The following is a 19225-nucleotide window of genomic DNA, read 5'->3' on the forward strand; positions in this document are numbered from 1 at the left end:
ATTCGAAGGGTAATTGTTACTGTCTTCTAACCAGAGGAGATCGACGTACTAAAAACATCATGGGGACAATTAAATATATGAGCAGGCGCATGTGCGCTTGACGCCAAACCGGAAATACTCCGTAACAGAAAACAGTGCTGGACACGTCAATTTATGACTAGCCATGGGAGTGGGGCTATCATAATCTAGAAGCTCTGCTAGCCGTCGGGCATGGCAATAGTAGCTATCTACTAGCCCAAAGCTCAATATGACTAGCCATGGTAGTGGGGCTACCATAATCTAGAAGCCCTGGTTTGTATATTTGGTTTTATCCCACTGCCTCCTGTCCTTTCTCTTCTTTGAATTCCATTCCATTGCTTCCCGATCCGGCAACTCCCACTATCGTTCAACTTCTATCACTGTTCATCCCCACGTCCCAGTCCTTGTTTCTCCAACCGCGACAGGTGCTTGTCTCTTGTGGCTACCGTGTCACACACTAGCCAATTGCCATCTTTAGCTTAAGCCCAGTCACACTGTCAAGGATCAGGACGCCGGGTTAGCCACGGATACGATCCGGCATCATTCGTGACAATCCGTTGTGGTCCGTACTAAAGTGTACCAATCCTTGGCGATCCGTAGGGCTCCACGTTGTCAACTAACACCTATCCTTAATAATCCTTGGTTTATCCGTCGAAAACCGTAGTTAAACAGTGGAGCTATCTACTAGCCCAAAGCTCAATATCACGACTAGCTACGGGAGTGGGGCTACCATCCCTGTTTGTATTTTGGTTTTATCCGTCTGCCTCCTTCCGGCCTTCTTTGAATTCCATTCCATTGCTGACCCGATCTAAAGAAATCCTATTAAGTTCCACTGTCTATCACGTTCACCAACATCCCAGTTTTTGTGTACAAACCGCGACAGGCCAGTTTGTCTCTTGGGCTTTCCGTGCCACACACCTGTCTTACCATGCTTTAGCTTAAGCCCCGGTCACCTGTCAATGATCAGGACGCATACGATAGGCATCATTCGTGACCATCCGCGTTATGGTTACTAAACTGTACCCCCCCGATCCCCGCTCCCCATTGTCAACTAACACCTACCGTAATAATGCGGAAAATCACGTCCGAAGTCATCGTCAGGTTTTCAAGTCGTGGATCCGGCCAGTCGATCATTGACAGTGTGCCGGGGCTTTAATGAAATACGTCTAACGTACACTGTCTACCGTATCAAGTATTTTACCGTTCTAAGACGGCCATTAATTTCGGGAAAAATGTCTTATAAGGTTAAACGGAAACCTGACGATAGAACAACCATAAAAATTACCACTAGAGCACATTGATTTATTAATCCGTCCTCGGGCCTGTAAGATGTTTGTTGAAAGTCACAGGTTTGACGACACCACTAGAGCACATTGATTTATTAATCATCCCGCTATTGGATATCAAAGATATGGTAAAGTTTTTTTTTTTGATTAGTAGTCAGGCTATTGGATCTTTATATGTTTAACCAACCCACAGACAAAAAAAAAATTAATAGTATAGCAAGGGATCTTTAATGCACCAAAAGACAAAAAAAAAATTAATAATAATAAAAATAAATAAATAAATAATTAAAAAAAGTGTACATTGAAAACATAAGATAAGATGATTTGGGTTGTTTTATCTACACCACTAGAGCGCATTATTTTATAAGATGGCATTGGATGTGAAACGTGTGGTCTTCAGAGGAATCCTGTACAAGTAAAACACGTTAGGTGACGATGCCATATGGTATTGAATGAACGTGTAATTTAAACCTTGTTACTCTGATACTGCACTCTGTTCGTCTGTTTCTGGCAAAAGGGAATCGATGGAATGACGTGGAACTCAAGAATAAAAAACTATATTAAAACATATTATTAAAACATATTAAACTTATGCTAACTCGCAGAATATATATATATACAGGACCCCATTTAGACCTTAGGCGGCCCTGGACACTTTAGGTTCGGGGGCTTCTCAACATAGAAATCAAATTACATGACAAATAAAAAATAAAAAATAAAACTAATTTTATAATTATTAAATTTTTTATAAAGGAAGTTCTTAGTCTGGTAGGCCTCTCTGGCAGGGGGACCAGGGGTAATTGACCCCATTGCCCCCCTTATAAATCCGGCACTGTGTGTGTGTATATATATATATATATACACACATATACATATACATATGCATATACATACACATACACATACACATACACATACACATATATATACATATATATATATATATATATATATATATATATATATATATATATATATATATATATAACACCAAAATGGTAGAGAGAGAGACAGAGAGAGACAGAGCGAGAGCTACAGAGAGAGAGAGAGAGAGAGAGACAGTGACAGAGACAGAGATACAGACAGACACGGAGAGAGAGAGAGAGAGAGAGAGAGAGAGAGAGAGAGAGAGAGAGAGAGAGAGAGAGAGAGAGAGAGCTACAGAGAGAGACAGTGACAGAGACAGAGATACAGACAGACAGACAGACACAGACAGACACGGAGAGAGAGAGAGAGAGAGAGAGAGAGAGAGAGAGAGAGAGAGAGAGAGAGAGAGAGAGAGAGAGAGAGAGAGAGAGAGACAGAGAGACAGAGACAGAGAGAGAGAGAGCGAAGAAGATGATGAAGACGAAGAAGTATTTTGGTTGACTAGGCATCCGACACATTTATTTACGGTTATCCTGGCGTTACACACATGATTAAGGAACACAACGATACGATTATAAGAGGGGAAACCCGCTTCTGCCACCCCCACCCGCTTCTCCAACCAAAAACAAAAAACTAACGAGATTTTTTTTTTATATTCACCTTTTCATAGACAGGACAGTACAAACCACGATATTTGGAATACTAACCACTAACAACTAACCCACTGTCCTGGACAGACCGTCCAGGCAGCTGAGGTGTGTGCCCAGGGCAGCGTGCTTGAACCTTAATTGGAAAAAGGCCTAAACAAATAAGTTGAAATTGAAATAACCGACTGAGATAAAGCCCCGCTTCCCCCCCCCCCCCCCTCCCCCACCAACAAAAAAAAGGTTTTGTTAAACGACATACACAACACATTGTCATTACAGCCTTATTGGAAGGAAGGAAATATTTTAATTAACGAAGAAAGGAAATGTTTTATTTAACGACGCACTCAACACATTTTATTAAAGGTTATATGGCGTCGGACATATGGTTAAGGACCACACAGAAAACCCGCTGTCGCCACTTCATGTGCTAATCTTTTCGATTAGCAGCAAGGGCTCTTTTATATGCACCATCCCATAGACAGGATAGTACATACCACGGTGCACTGGCTAGAGCGAGAAGTAGCCCAATGGACCCACCGACGAGGACTGATTCCAAACCGACCGCGCATCAAGCGAACGCTTCAACACTGGCCTACGTCCCGGTCACGTTTTATTTATAGACGCAATCAACGCATTTTATTTACGGTTATATGGCGTCAGACATATGGTTAAGAACCACACTGATATTGAGAGAGGAAACCCGCTGTTGCCACTTCATGGGTTACTCTGTTTCGATTAACAGGAAGGGATTTTTTATATGCACCATCCCACAGACAGGATAGCACATACCACGGCCTTTGATATACCAGTCGTGGTGCACTGGCTGGAACGAAAAATAGACCAATGGGCCCACCGACGGCGATCGATTCCACATCGAGCGAGTGCATTACCACTAGGCTACGTCACGCCCCGGTTTTATCGGCGTCCAGTCTGATTAAAATAATTAGTTCTACTGGTCTACCAGTAGATCTAAGAGCATTGCTTGGACTCCCATGTCCAAGTGACATTTCATCTATAAATAACAATTTAAATATCGACCAATTACACTTCGCCATTTAGGGCGTTATTCGGGAGTATAAAAGTTCAACAAATATCGGGCGAGATTATTTATGCGATACGCGAACTTGTTGGTCCATTTCAACAATAAAAACAAAATAAAACAGGGGGAAAAGTGCAGTACTAAACTCAAGATTGTATACTAGTATAAATAGATTTTATGGCTATACCATCACGGTTTTTGTTTTTTGTTGTTTGTTTGGGTTATTTTTGCTTGAAACGAATTTTATATAATATTTTATATTGAAATTAGTTTCCGGCATACTTCGTAATTCACCCGAATCATTTCCTATACCCTCAGCATAATCCCGAATGTTTTCAAATTATTTTCAAATCACTGGCATGATTTTGCAAGTAAGGTTTTGATTGGTCGAATGAAAGATCAACTGGATATGAACTCCAACGGGGTGCTATTAGATCCACAGGTAATAGTAATTAACCAGCGGAGCTAATTTTAATTAGATTGATCGGCGTCATGCATGTGGTTAAGAACGACAAAGAAAATGAGAAAGAAACTCGTGCGACGCTGTTTGGTGACAAAAACGCCTCCACTGCCGTCAGTCCATAGCAAGAACATTGTCACATGTGCATGTCAAATTTGTCTGTAATACGATCATAAATAACGAAATTATGCCACGCTTTGTATTAAAGAGATAATTCCATTAATATTTCGCCTATGCGTTTCTTTATTGACAGAAGTTCATATATACGTTTCTTTATTGACAGAATATATATATATATATATATATATATATATATATATATATATATATATATCATATATACATACATACATACATACATACATATACATATATATACATACATACATACATACATACATATATATATACATACATACATACATACATACATACAACGGCAGCTATATCAGTGATACGCTATGGGACCCACTCCTTTTTATTTTTTTGTTTTCGCTTTAGATCGATGTGACCCTCCGACTTAACAGCGTGTAAGTTAAACCAACATACGGTTCAGCTAGCTATACGTTATTGTGCACCTGGTTCCGATTATTTACAATAACTTTTGTCAGGTTCGGTTTTCGAGTGGGACCATGATTGTGGAGGTGACAAAACGAGATCAGATTTCAGTATTTTCATTGATTGTTTCTGTTGAGTTGTTACAAGTTGAGCCTCTGACACTACCACGTTTCAGGTGAAGTAACTGATATAGAAATGTCCTACCCAGCTGTGGTTTACCATCAACACTGATCGGTTGACATAGCATGCCGTGGTCACGTTTTATCACCTCTCCCATCAAACGAAAACGTGGAACGAAGTGTCTGTTTAATGACACCTCAGCACTCTCTTTTTTCAGGGGCTGCCGGCCTCGGTGGTGTCGTGGTTAAGCCTTCGGACTTAAGGCTGGTAGGTACAGGGTTCGCAGCCCGGTACCGGCTCCCACCCAGAATGAGTTTTAACGACAATGGGTAGGTGTAAGAGCACTACACCCTATTGTCTATCACTGACCACTGACAACTAACCCACAGTCCTGGACAGACAGCCCAGATAGCTGAGGTGTGTGGTCAGGACAGCGTGCTTGAACTGTAATTGGATATAAGCATGAAAATAAGTTAAAACGAAAATGAATGAAACCAGGGATTGAGCTGTCATATATTTATAAACGTGAACAGTTTCTTTTATTTAAAGAAACCTGTAAACACACTGAATTATTAATCATCGACTATTCAGTGTCAAACGTTAAGCAATTGTTTTCATATTTTCTTTAAGGTAAATGCGTAAATGAAGCGATGAAAAGTTCTAATTTGTTTTAGAAAATCCACTAGCCCTGGGATAAATGATTTTAAAATTTACTAGCCACGATTAAAAATTAACTAGCCCTACTTTACTTAATACAATTTTACTATTAGTAATAATCGAATGTGTTACCTAAAGAGGGAGATAGAGATTAAAAACGCTAAGACATTTGACAACTTTTTTCACTAGCCGTCGGGCATGGCAATGGTAGTTATTTACTAGCCCAACATTGAATATCACTAGCCACTTGATCGGCTCCGTCACTCGACCATGCAAGTTCACAATGACCTTGATCTTGACAATAATCACTGTAAATGGCTCTGAATGGAGTGTGAATCAAAGTTAGCACCAAGTAAAAATTTGTTTTGTCCTACAATTCATACTATAAAGATTTCAATAATTTCTTTTGACTTGGCATTTGACTTGCCATATACAACTGCTCTTACATATGGTATTATATATGTGAGCAGTCTGAATTAAGATTTTAATAGCAATTTATTTTTATATTAAAAATAACGCGCCAATAGTGGGTTAATGTCTTTAGTTTCCATTAACATAGTTAATTTTTCATGTATGAAATTCTGAAAATTCAAATTTGTAAAGAACTTGATTTTTATTGTCATTTTGACATATTTATAGGGTACTAACTTATATGTTAGACAAATTTGTAGTTTTATGCAAACTTTTAAAACGGCAGTCCCTGGAATATTTTTATTATTTAAGAATTTAGAAGAGTTAATCCAGTCACATTTGGTGCATATAAGACGCCTCACTCCGCATTGGATTCGCTACGCTGGCTTTTCCAAGTTAAAAATAAACCCAGTATTTTTAAAGTGGGACACTTTTGACGGGCTCCTACCGACGTCAAATATGGCTAAAAATAGCACGGTTTAGCTACTGTTGCATTACAAAATGGCGAGAATTATTCGAAGTGCGTAGTCAGCATTTGACGATATGCGCTAATGGCGACAACTCGCGAGTGAATTAAAAGTGCAGTTATGCTTGTATTTGAACTTAGAACTTGATTTTATAACACTGAAACCAGAGATGGCACCTTTAAGTCAGTTTGAAGAAAACATTTACCAAAGAAATAATTAAATTTGTTGTCACTATTGTGCCTTCTGTTCTTATTTATACATAACAATAAACTTGTTAAACATATATTTAGATCTGCAGATCATTTTTTTTTTTAAATAATCACTTAGTTTGATCTCATGAAGAGAATTTTATGTTTATACTACTAGATTCAGAACCATTTTGTTTTTAAATTTGATTATCAGCCTTGGAGTAAGTTGATAATGTATTTTATTGTTAAAGCTGTATTACTCAATATTACTAGCTAAATAAAATGCTGGATTACAGATTGTATGAATATATCCAATGTACATATTGTATTCATCTGGATTAGAAAATAATGCAAGAAAATAGATGTTCTGGTAATTATGTCATTTAAAAATAGCATTTTTTTCAGTAATTAATAAAAAATAAATGGATGATAATTCCAGGTATCACAAATATTAAAACCTCTAAATACAGTAGGCTATAAATAAAATATAGTCAGGAATATTGGTGGCTGCCAATGGTTTTGATGATTCATTATGAAAATCAGCATGGCTGATGGATTTCAAATTCCCACACCTGGTCACTTGAAGAGACAAATACCCAGCATACAGGATTTTCTCCCAACACTATTGTTCAGTGATTACTTCACACAGGTACAGTCATGTTGGTGTTTCCTTCCTCAGACAGTGTATTTTTTAATACTGATATTCCTTTGATGTGCCTGTTAAGGTCTTCATAATCTAGGGGTCAGTCAAGTGCATGTGTTTTAATGGAATTCTTTAAAGGAGTAGAGGTACTCTGACTATCTTTTTTGTCTCTACACATATATCTGAGTACACACACACAACTGACAGTAAATATCTTCAGGAGTTTTATTTTAAAACATTTTGATGTTTAATATGACATATTGCATTTGTACAAACTACATGCAGTATATATGCTTTATGAGGTGTACATTATATTAGGTTGCACTTTAGAAATAACAGTTTCAGTGAGGTTGTCAGTTTATGTCGGAATACACCAGATCCTGGTAATCATAACCAATCGTTGGGCACTCAGATGTTACCCCATACTACAATATATACAGACTACTTTGAACCATGTTGACAGATAGCGAGAAGATACGGCTTTTAATTAGCTGTGCAATTAGGAATCACTGGGTAAGTTGTATTATTATATATGTACTTGTATATTGTAAACATATGGTATACTATGAACATTTTGTAAATATACTTTTGCTGTTTTGTCGGGGGGGTTTTGTGGGGGTTTTGTGTTTGTTGTTATTATTATTATTTATTTATATTTATATTATTATGATTATTATTATTATTATTATTTAATTATTTATTTATTTATGTGTAGCGATATTACGATTGATATAAAAGTAAAAGCAACATGCTAAATCACGTCGACCAAAGAAAGTATTTCACTAGCGATCTAGCCCGACTCATAGCTGGAACCATGATTTTAAAGGGTGGGGTGGGGACACAGCCCAGTGGTAAAATATTTCCTTGATGCGCTGTCGGGTTTGGATCGTCCCCGTCAGTGGGCTATTTTTTGTTCCATTGCATCACGATCGGTAGATCAAAGGCCCTGGCATGTGCTATCCTGTCAGTGGGATGGTTCATACAAAGGATCCCTTTCTACTAATAGGAAAATGTAGCGGGTTTCCTCTCTAAGACTATATGTCAAAATTAGCAATGTTTGACACAAGTTATCTACATGATCCCTACATAAAATACTCTTAGGTGAAGTATTTAATAAAGTGAATAAATACTGCTTCGCCTGATCAAAAATACGGGTTTTAATTAATGGCAAAAAGTATTTTTTACATATAAATGGTTGATTTCCCAACAAGTCGCCGAAACCTAACAGCGTAATTTAATTTTTTTTAAATTCCCCTCTAGAAGACCCGACAGTACTTTGTATGCTTCTTTAAGAATACAGGTGTTTGTTTGTTGTTTTGTTTTGTTGTTTTCGTTTTTGTTTTTAAAAATCAAGTTAAACAAGTATTTTACAATGCGAAACAGACGTATATTTCCCACTGGAATTCTTCAAAGGTCAAAATATACCATTATTTTACAAGTAGATTTCTTCACACCTAATAACCGTCTACAAATTTCTAAATGCATCTTTTCTACCTCACTACCTTTATTAAAACCAGATACTTAACATGCATAACATAACATACTGCTGGCATGCGTATCAAACAAGCCTAACTGGTGTTTTTTTTTCAATTCACACTCAAAGCTTTACACCTAGAAAATACAGTGAACAAGGCTTTACGCTCAGTTTACTTTGATCTGCTAAACTAAACGACCCATTCCATCATTCGGATGCTAATGGAATAGTTCAGTACTCGAATGAATGAATGTTTATCGACACAAACAGCACGAAAGATACATCGGCTATTGGGTGTCCAATTATGGTAAATGCACAAATAAAGTGACGATCAACATCAATATAAATATGTAACTGTGAAATTAAAAGACATTGTAAAACAACTATGCAAAAATACACTTCAATACTCGATCGAAGCAAAACGATGATACGATATGTCAAGTATTTCGTAAATGTCATGTAGCCAACTCGGTCTCAAGGACTGCCTGGTTTTGACGCCAACTTCACTTTAAGAGCAGATATATCTCAATACAACAGCTGCAGTATTAATTTAATGTCCTTCCATCCTTCTTACGAGATAGCAGTGTTATTATTATTTTATTTTTTTCCAGAAAAACGAACAACATGAAGCTTGTCTGTTATGCCGTGGCTCTGCTGATTGTCACCTACATTCAACATTCGTCGGCATGGCTTAATAACAGTAAGTGGAATATATATATATATATATATCTATATATATATATATATATATATATATATATATATATATATATATGTGTGTGTGTGTAACCATATGGGTTTTATTGTTTTAATGATTTTATTATGCACAACGCACATGCACCTAAACCTTTGGCTAGGAACTGTAGGGAGATGCATTTACCTGTCTTTACATCTGACCTCTGACCAGGGACAGTGACGATCAACCAATAGACTGGCCAGCTGTGTTTGACCCAGTTGGTGGCTATTCATTGTCACTCACCTGACATTCCTTTACCTGTCACGAGCTGCACAGGCCACGCACTCTTGATCTGCTTTAATCGTACACTGGGATAATTGGTGAGTTATATTTCTACTTTTCTAATTCACTTTACTATTTTACTAACATACATAAAGTACAGTTTATAAATTACAAATAAGGTTTAAATAAATAACTACTTCAATTAACATTTACTTTGATAAAGGAATAAACTGAATTAATGTAAGTGTTAGAATTTGGGCGTGGCACTTAGATTGCAACAAATGAATATTCCTATAGCCAAGCCATAATTAAATGAGTTATTGTTTTAGAAATGTATGTGAATATTGTGTATGTGTGTATAATAAATTAGAATGGTATTAGTTTTATTTTACTTGTTTCATGTAGACATGTTGCCGGTTTTGGTGTTATCGCCCTAAAGCCCACAGCTAAAAGTACTGGTATTTTTGTGTCTAGGTAATCGTATCACCTGAGGATAATATTTTGTGTACCGTACTTTTATTTTATTATACTATATATCGCCATATGTGTACTTGTTGTTAGTTGTAAATAATGATTTAAGATTACCGGTGATTGATTAATGTTCAGTCGTTTAACGTACGGTAATTCTGTACTGTATAGTATGCCTATATTTGATGTTTACTGTAGCGATGTTAAATATTGCTCAGTGTATGGTTCTTTCTTTTGTTTAAGCGATCTGCTATGATCTGTAGATAATAACTAGACTGCAGAGTGTATATATATATATTTTTTGTTTTAATGTGTTTTTATATGGTCTTTTATGACTGTTTATGTATAGTTGTGATTGTATTTTAATAATGCCATTTTTGCTTATAGGGTTTATTCGACTATATAACCATATTCTCTGGAATAAAGAACCCTATCTATACCAATCTTCACCGAGTCAGTTGTCTTTTCGGGAAGTAACAATGGAGCCGACGTTTCAGGTTCTGGAGATAGGGAGATAGTGGTCTGACATTGGAAATCGTCGTTACTTGCCAGTGAACGTGAACATCGTCAAACAATGGGAGTCATCGTTTGTTGCCGGAACCAGTCAACTTCGTGAACCATCGGACATCCTCGGGATTGGATGGCAAGGCCGCTGTACCTTCGGTTCATGATGATGATAACTAGTTTAACGTGCCCATATACCACTAGGGTTTCGAACACGCACATCCCGAGTCCGACCTCCGATAAGATCGGTGGCCTGACTCGGGATGGAGTGTGTGTGTGTGTGTGTGTGTGTGTGTGTGTGTGTGTGTGTGTGTGTGTGTGTGTGTGTGTGTGTGTGTTGAAAATGGGCAGAATTTTGAAATTAGCAATTAGTTAAAAAGTTAATAAAATAAATAAAAAAGAGAAAAAGGTTACAAGCCAAAAATAAAAAAGAATTGACTGCTCGGCCGAATATTTATATAATTTGGAGCATTTTAGAAGGACAGTCAAAAATTAAATAAGAGAAAGAAGAGAGGATCGGACTATTTAATAATATTTTAAAACAAAATAATTTCGACATAAAATTTTGAACGCAGATCTAAAAGTTTAAAGTCCGATCGCTATGTCCACGCGAGTGGCCTCGTTAAGGCCGTTTGGGTTCACAGCTTAAAGGGACGAGATGGGTTGCATCCCGTCAAGAAAGCCCCTAGATTAACAGTCGATAGACGTTGAAGGTGCAGTGCTGTGCTGAAATACAGATCTTGAGAAGCTGGATCCGTCTGAACGAGAGAGAGTATCAGACTAGGGTATAGTCCAGTCGTCATGGGTTGGTATAGTGGTGGGGACGGGCCCGACTCCGGAGGATACGAGATGGTATCACTATAAAGCAAGGTAAAGTCTAGAAAAAGAGTAGTAGAGGCCGACCCCGCTTCCTATTTCTTCTTAGAGTGGGGCGGTCAATCTTCCAGTGCTGCTAGGACAGGCTCGGACATGTAAAGACTAAACGCGAACAACCGTGGCGTCAGAATCTGCAGAATGGCCGTCATACGAGTCACGAAAAAACAAGTCGACAGTCAGACGGAGAAATGACGTGGAGGCAAGGAATCTCGCTAAAAAAAAGAATCCAACCTGGTGGTGCAAGCTGTCGAAACGAGAAGCGTTCCAGCGTTCAATCAGTTCCAATGGCCGCATACATCCCAGTAGAAAACTTCATTTCGCTGACAAAAACAACGAAATGAAGGACCCCCAAGTCGAGCACACGAAAGCACGTGCAATGTGCACAAGCGAAACAAACACGTCTTACCGCGTGGAGCTCCAGACTGGGAATCCCTTCGGTTCATCGTTGGATGTTTCGTGGATAATGTGATTTGACATTAACTGATGTGAACAGAATAATTTGTGAACATTTTTCTTTTATTTTTAACATGTGCTAAATATTGTGATATGTTGATGCAAGTTTGTGATGACGTGAATAACACATTTTATTTGTAAAGACTTTAATTTGATTTTTGTTTTCTTTGCTACTTTAATAATTAGACTTTATTGTTCTAAATATTTTTTGTTGTTGCTTACAAGTTTAATTAATTTTTTGTTTTAGTTTGTTTTGTCGATTACTGTTTACAAATTTAATTGCTTTGTTGTTTTTTTGTTTACATCTTTAATTTATTTTTTCTTTGGTTTTGTTTTGTTAGTTTTGTTATGTACTTTTAGAAAAAAGGTACTTATTTTACATATTTGATTTTGTTTTTAATTATCTGTTTTTGTTTACATATTTAATTTTTCCATGTGTTTTGGTTTTGATTAAATGTTTTGTTAATTGTTTGGAAACACTCTGCAGTTTAATTTTTTTTTCCATAACAAAAGTTTAAATTCTGTTTATTTTATTTTTTTAGCATAGTTTCATATTTAATAATTCCATTTATTTTTATTAACTAGTTAACTTGCTTGAATAATTTAACTTGATTGTCATTATTTAGTTTGGTTGATTTATTTGTTTGACTTTGTTGTTTAATTTGATTAACTTGATTGATTTTTTTTTTTGACTTCATTGTTTTATTTAGTTGGTTAACCTGATTTAATTATTTGATTTGATTGATTTTAATATTTAGTTTGGTTGTTTTGTTTATTTGTGGTGAACTTAGGTAAACAAATTTAATTTTGTTACTTAATTTAGTTAATTTAGTTAGATAATTTAATTTCGAAATTGCATCTAGTTTATTAAATTAATTTAATTTGCTTGTTTATTTAGTAAATTTGATTAAACTATTTAATTTTAAAATAGTAATTTTAAAGTGGCAATGCGACTGGGTTCTTTAGCTAATGTGTATCAGATGATAGACAAGCTAAATAGTATGTATGGTATTGTAGCTTCCAGTGAAACTCTGATGGCACAGTTTTATAATGCCAGGCAAGAGGAAGGTGGAACTGTATCAGCATGGAGTTGTCGACTTGATAACCTCATGGGTCAAGCTTTGTCCCATGGTGAAGTACATGCAAGTGACACAGATCGTATGCTACGTTCCAGGTTTTGGCATGGACTTCGACAAGACTTGAAGGATTGCTCAGGACATAAGTTTGACACTGCGCATACCTTTGACAATTTAGTCACTGAGCTCCGCAGTATTGAACAGGGTCGCCAGGAGCGATATCAGCCTCCACAGAGAAAACCTGTCCCGGATAAGATGGCAACAGTAAATTCTCCTGCTGAATCTTTGGATGCCTTAGCCGACATCAAAGGTATGATTAACCAGCTGAATACCAGGTTTGATCAACAAGAATCCAGGTTTCGACAGATGGAGAAACAGTTGAGCCAGGATCCACCATCACGACAAACCCAGGAAAGTCGTACTGGATCTAACTACTTACAGAAGCAGAATCATGTTCCACCTCAGTTTAGTCATCCAGATGTGCAACCAACACGACGCCAAAGAGATCCACGTGGTATTCAGTGTTTCCGTTGCCACCAGTATGGACATATTGCAATTGGATGTCGGGTTAGGTTAGATCACAGCCGAAGAAATTTAAACGGGAATCGACCTTAGCCGGGGAGCAGGCTACTGGTCTTTGTTGTACAAGCTCCACTAACAATACTTTTATTCCACAGGGTTTAGTTGGAGATGCCAATGAGATTGAAGTGAAGGTGAATGACACTACATGCCGTGCTCTATTGGACACTGGTAGTACGGTTTCAACTGTCAGTAATTCTTTTAATAAGAATTCTTTACCTTGTTTGGAGTTACATTCACTTCAAGATATACTTGAGGTTGAGTGTGCTGATGGACAAAATCTTTCATATTTAGGCTATGTTCAAATGTCTTTATTGCTAAAGGGAAGTTCAGAGGATCAACCAATTAACTGTTTGTTTTTGATGCAACCTATAATTTGTCTGTACCAATTTTAATTGGGACAAACATCTTATCTTCTCTTTTACAAGGTTGTCACCAGAAGTATGGAGATAAATTTCTTCAATCAGCTGATCTTCATACAGGGTATTATTTAGCCTTTAGATCCATGGTTATCTAGCAGAAAGAGCTGTCTCGGATGAAGGGTCGACTTTGTCTTGTTAGGTGCGCTGAGACACAGAATGTAGCTGTTGGGCCAAATTCAACCATACTAGGCTATATGGACAAAAGATTGCCATTTCGAGATTCTTGTGCCGTTGTACAGGCGTGTAGCAAGTCAGCAGTTTCAGATCTTGAAATTACACCAAGCGTTGTGCAATACAGGTACAGACACAACCGGGAATTAGATGTTCAGCTGTCTAATACAACAACCCGGACGGTAGTGATAGCACCAAGAGATGTGATCTGCGAACTGCAACCAGTCACTATTGAAGACGAAGCTTTAGAAGAATTTAGTCCTGATGCATCACATCTTTCTAAAGTTACTTTGTCAACTGACATTTCCAAAGATCAACTGGAACAAGGAAGACAACTCATTTTAGAGTATAAAGATATCTTCTCCAGGGGTGATGGTGACATTGGATTCTGTCCACATGTTAAATACCGAATTTATTTGACATATAAGACTCCATTCAAGATTCCTCATTGCCAAATTCCACCTTCTATGTTTGAAGAAGTGAATCAACACTTGAAACAACTTCTGGCTTGTGGAATAATTAGGTCTTTTGGTCCCTGGGCTTCACCCGTGGTCATAGCCAGGAAACCTGATGGTAGTCTATGCATGTGTGTAGATTACAGGATGCTGAACCAACGCACCATCAAGGACGCATATGCTTTACCAAGAACGGAGGAAATTTTTGATCGGTTGGCAGGTTCAAAGATGTTTTCTGTCCTTGACATGAAGAGTGGTTACCACCAGGTGGAGATTTTGGAAGAGCACAAGCCTCGCACTGCCTTTACCGTTGGACCTTTGGGCTTTTATGAATATAACCAAATGGGATTTGGATTATGCAACAGCCCAGCTACCTATCAACGGTTGATGGAAGACTGCCTAGGGGATTTGCATTTTGATATTTGTATGATTTTCATAGATGATCTGATTATTTTTTCAGAACATATTACCAGATTGAAACTTGTTTTTCAAAGACTTCGTGAGAATGGTTTAAAACTGTCTCCGAAGAAATGCAAACTTTTTCAGTCTGAGGTAAAATATCTAGGACACATAGTTTCTGGTGATGGTATTAAGCCAGATCCTTCCAAGGTGGACATGGTTTTGAACTGGACTCAGCCAGAAAGTCCTGAACAGGTCAGGCAATTCCTTGGCTTTGCTGGCTATTATAGGAAGTTTATTCCAAACGTTTCTAAGATCTGTCGACCACTGACTGATCTGTTACCACCGACAACCAAGAAAGACAGGAGAACCAAGAAGACAAAGCCTGATGTCAGATTTTGTTGGGGAACAGATCAGCAGCGGGCGTTTGAATTACTTAAGAAGACTTTAACAACACAGCCTGTACTTGGGTATCCAGATTACTCACTGCCCCTTGAAGTACATACAGATGCCTGTCACCAAGGTCTTGGAGCCATTTTGTACCAAGAACAACAGGATGGAAAAAGGGTGATAGCCTATGCAAGCCGAGCATTAAGCAAGACAGAAAGGAACTATCCAGCTCACAAGTTGGAATTTTTAGTACTGAAGTGGGCAGTGACTGAAAAATTCCACGATTACCTTTATGGACATGTCTTTACTGTTCTTACCGACAATAACCCACTGACATATGTGTTAACCACAGCTAAACTCGATGCTACGGGTCATAGGTGGTTAGCTGCTTTGTCTGTGTATGATTCTGTAGTAAAATACATACCAGGTAAAGCCAACACTGATGCTGACGTGTTGTCACGACTGCCAGTAAGGTCACCAGAAGACCATGTAGAAACTATTTCATCAGATTCAATTAAGGCGATTTCTTTAGAGAGATCTAACAGATATACAGTTAGGAGAGAATATTTGGATAATCGTATTTCATTCAGTTACGGGTATTATAGGATCTCCCCGTGACAGCTGTGCATGGATTATTTAACTCTGGAGTCTTCGAAAGGTGGTTTCCAAAATATTTTGGTTATCACTGATCATTTCACCAGATATGCACAGGCTTTTCCAACGAAGAACCAGACTGCCAAGACAACAGCTGATGTGTTATTTAATCAGTTTATTGTGCATTATGGTTTTCCTCCGCGGATCCAGACAGGCCATGGCGCCAATTTTCAAAGTCAGCTTATGAAGGAACTGTACCAGATATCCGGGATAGACCGATCCAGGACCACACCCTATCATCCAATGGAGAATGGGATGTGTGAAAGATTTAATCGAACACTACTGGATATGTTGGGGACTTTGACTCCAGACAAGAAGGCCAACTGGAAATCACATGTTGCACCATTGGTCCATGCATACAATAGTACAAGACATGAATCAACAGGAACACCGCCTTTCTTTTTAGTGCTCGGTAGGCATCCACGTCTTCCACTGGATATTGCTCTGGGCTTGGATAGCAATGATGATCATCAGAATCATACTGAGTTCATCAAGTCTCTGCGGAAATGCCTGGAAGACTCGTACAGACTTTCCAATGAGGCTGCTGATCACAGTCAAACTCGACAGAAGAAGCAGTACTATTCCAGAGTCCGCGGTGGCGGTTATTGAGGTCAGAGATAGGGTGCTTGTCCGAACATTAGCTTTTGATGGAAAGCATAAGTTGGCAGACAGACGGGAGGAGGATGTCTATGTGGTGCAAAATCAACCAAGCCAAGATGTTCCTGTGTTTGTTGTCAAGAAGGAGAAAGTACCTGGGAAGCCAAGGACTTTGCACCGAAATCTCCTCCTTCCCGTCAGTTCACTGCCACTTCCTGCCAAAGAGGATATTAAGCCTGTACCGCCACCACGGATCACCAGGCCAGCGGCACCCGTGAAGATAAGAACTGTCACAGATCAGCAAGATGGATCAGCCCCATCTGAAGATGACGAGTCGTCAGATGCTGATTCTGTGCAGTTTATGGAATCTGGACAGAAGGTAGTGTCAGCAGGTTTCGGTGCTCAAATAGCAACCAATGTTATGCCTGTTGAGGAAGTTGCACAGGAGGACACTGCTCCAGTTCCTGAGAACATACCTCTTGAACTTGGAGACACTCCTGTTCAAGAAGATCCTTTACCAGAGGGGGACATCATGGAGGGATCAGAGGATTCACACAATGGGGTACAGGTGGACCGTGCAGATGTTCTTAACGTCGATAGAACACCGCCAAGACCACCACCAAGAAGATCACTGAGGGATAGGAAACCACCTGAGTGGATACGGTCAGGTGACTTGTCTATGTCTCAGTCTGCACAAGTCCAATCTCCTAATCGTACACCAGACTGGAAAGAGCGGGCAACATTGTTAACGTCTCTAGCAGCCACTGGTGTTCTTAGCAGTATGCCTGACAGTGCTCGAGAAGCAATGTTGTCGTTAGTGCTTAAGAATGCGTAAAATAACGAGGACGTTATTTTAATTAGTGGGGGGGGGGGGGGGGGGGGGGGGAGAATGTAACCATATGGGTTTTATTGCTTTAATGATTTTATTATGCACAACGCACATGCACCTAAAACTTTGGCTAGGAACTGTAGGGACATGCATTTACCTGTCTTTACATCTGACCTCTGACCAGGGACAGTGACGATCAACCAATAGACTGGCCAGCTGTGTTTGACCCAGTTGGTGGCTATTCATTGTCACTCACCTGACATTCCTTTACCTGTCACGAGCTGCACAGGCCACGCACTCTTGATCTGCTTTAATCGTACACTGGGATAATTGGTGAGTTATATTTCTACTTTTCTAATTCACTTTACTATTTTACTAACATACATAAAGTACAGTTTATAAATTACAAATAAGGTTTAAATAAATAACTACTTCAATTAACATTTACTTTGATAAAGGAATAAACTGAATAAATGTAAGTGTTAGAATTTGGGCGTGGCACTGAGCCATAATTAAATGAGTTATTGTTTTAGAAATGTTATTAGTTTTATTTTACTTGTTTCTTGTAGACTTGTTGACGGTTTTGGTGTTACCGCCCTAAAGCCCACAGCTAAAGGTACTGGTATTTTTGTGTCTAGGTAATCGTATCACCTGAGGATAATGTTTTGTGTACCGTACTTTTATTTTATTATTCTATATATCGCCATATGTGTACTTGTTGTTGGTTATAAATAATGATTTAAGATTACCGGTGATTGATTAATGTTCAGTCGTTTAACGTACGGTAATTCTGTACTGTATAGTATGCCTATATTTGATGTTTACTGTAGCGATGTTAAATATTGCTCAGTGTATGGTTCTTTCTTTTGTTTAAGCGATCTGCTATGATCTGTAGATAATAACTAGACTGCAGAGTGTATATATATATATTTTTTTTGTTTTAATGTGTTTTTATATGGTCTTTTATGACTGTTTATGTATAGTTGTGATTGTATTTTAATAATGCCATTTTTGCTTATAGGGTTTATTCGACTATATAACCATATTCTCTGGAATAAAGAACCCTATCTATACCAATCTTCACCGAGTCAGTTGTCTTTTCGGGAAGTAACAATGGAGCCGACGTTTCAGGTTCTGGAGTATAGGGAGATAGTGGTCTGACATGGGAAATCGTCGTTACTTGCCAGTGAACGTGAACATCGTCAAACAATGGGAGTCATCGTTTGTTGCCGGAACACAGTCAACTTCGTGAACCATCCGGACATCCTCGGGCTTGGATGGCAATGCCGCTGTACCCTTCGGTTCATGATGATGATAAACTTAGTTTAACGTGCCCATATACCACATGGCTTTCACTAAGCGTCATCAGCCCGACTCATAGCTGGAAAACCATGATTTTAAAGGGTGGGGTGCGGGACCACAGCACCAGTGGTAAAATAGTTCCTTGATGCAGCCTGTCGCGCGTTTTGGATTCGTCCCCGTCAGCCTGGCCTTTTTCTTGTTCATTGCACTCACGATCGGTAGATCAACCCAGGCCCTGGCATGTGCTATCCTGTCAG

At 38.4% G+C, this 19225-nt stretch overlaps 1 long non-coding RNA gene across 1 annotated transcript; it reads left to right on the plus strand.

The window, feature by feature from the left end:
* Positions 1–7747: 7747 nt before the first annotated feature.
* On the plus strand, positions 7748–18768 carry LOC121373631. The gene is made up of 3 exons (XR_005958106.1): positions 7748–7874; positions 9447–9535; positions 18236–18768. It is a non-coding gene; the product is annotated as an uncharacterized LOC121373631 (long non-coding RNA).
* The last annotated feature ends 457 nt before the right edge of the window (positions 18769–19225 follow it).

Source organism: Gigantopelta aegis, chromosome 5 (genome assembly GCF_016097555.1).
Source record: "Gigantopelta aegis isolate Gae_Host chromosome 5, Gae_host_genome, whole genome shotgun sequence".
NCBI lineage: Eukaryota > Metazoa > Mollusca > Gastropoda > Neomphalida > Peltospiridae > Gigantopelta > Gigantopelta aegis.